Below are 1,091 nucleotides of genomic sequence, written 5' to 3'. Positions count from 1 at the left end.
GAACAAAACAATGCTTTCGTAGTGCCGTACACGATCACGTCGTCAATCCACACCAAAGCGCCTCTGTAAAGCAGCGGCTTGTAGATGGTTTGCATTTGATTCTGGAAATGGAGCGCCGAATCGGTTGCTCTCTGTGGCACTCTAAGTGGCGTGTAGACTTCATCTTGAGTCATAAAACTGAAGAACTCGTGACACTCAGGGGCCAACTTCATCTGCCAGAAACCCTTGAATATATCAAACTTGGCGAAATACTTTGCACCGGCTACGAATTGAAGAACAATAGAGAAATGCGGCATCGTCCCCGCTATTGGAACAGTGGGCTTGTTGACACCGATATAGTTGTTCGTAATGCGAAACTGATCCTTGTTGTCATGCTTTTGGACAGGAACTGCGTTTGATGCCCAACGACTGTGGTTGTTTCGCTTCACAAACCCGGACTTCAGCAACAATTCCACATGCTCCTCGAGGAACGCCATTTGAGCTGGTGGATAGCGATGTGGTTTGCATTGTATCGGCTGAGCGCCTTCCACTAGCGTCACTCGTAGTGGTTCCACAAGTGCTGGTTCGTCTGGACCAACTTTAGTTCTCCATAGCCGCTTGTATGTATCGTGGATATCGAGGAGATTCGCGTTGAGATGCGTCGAGTCTCGTCACTGGTCAGAACCGTAAATTTGTCACACTCCGCTTGAATTCCACATTCACTTCTTCATCAATTAGATCACCAACTTCTGGTTTGTTTGGCAGGTCATCACGATTCAGTTCAATGCTTTTGTTGGCCAATTGTTCCAAAGCTGACTTGACATTGATTCCAAATGCCTCCAGAACATCTTTGCCCAGTATGAACTGGTCATCACCTTCTTCCAAGACATAGCACTTGACGTTATGGACATTGACTGGCCCAGCCGCTGTACGGATCTGTAGGTCCAGGAACACCGTCGATGTGCACGTCAATCGCTAATGTCCCGCTGCTTTGACCACCGGCGGGTTCGTAATTTGCAAGATCTTCACGTCCTTGCTCCGCTCTTGAATTATTTTGACGAAATTGACTGGTACAATGCTATTATCCGCTCCAGTATCAAGACACATGGAGA

The sequence above is a fragment of the Plasmopara halstedii genome (genome assembly GCF_900000015.1).
Source record: "Plasmopara halstedii genome assembly, contig: Scaffold_2103, whole genome shotgun sequence".
Lineage (NCBI taxonomy): Eukaryota > Oomycota > Peronosporomycetes > Peronosporales > Peronosporaceae > Plasmopara > Plasmopara halstedii.
The sequence above is the reverse complement of the archived record's forward strand: the minus strand, read 5'-3'. Positions refer to the sequence as shown.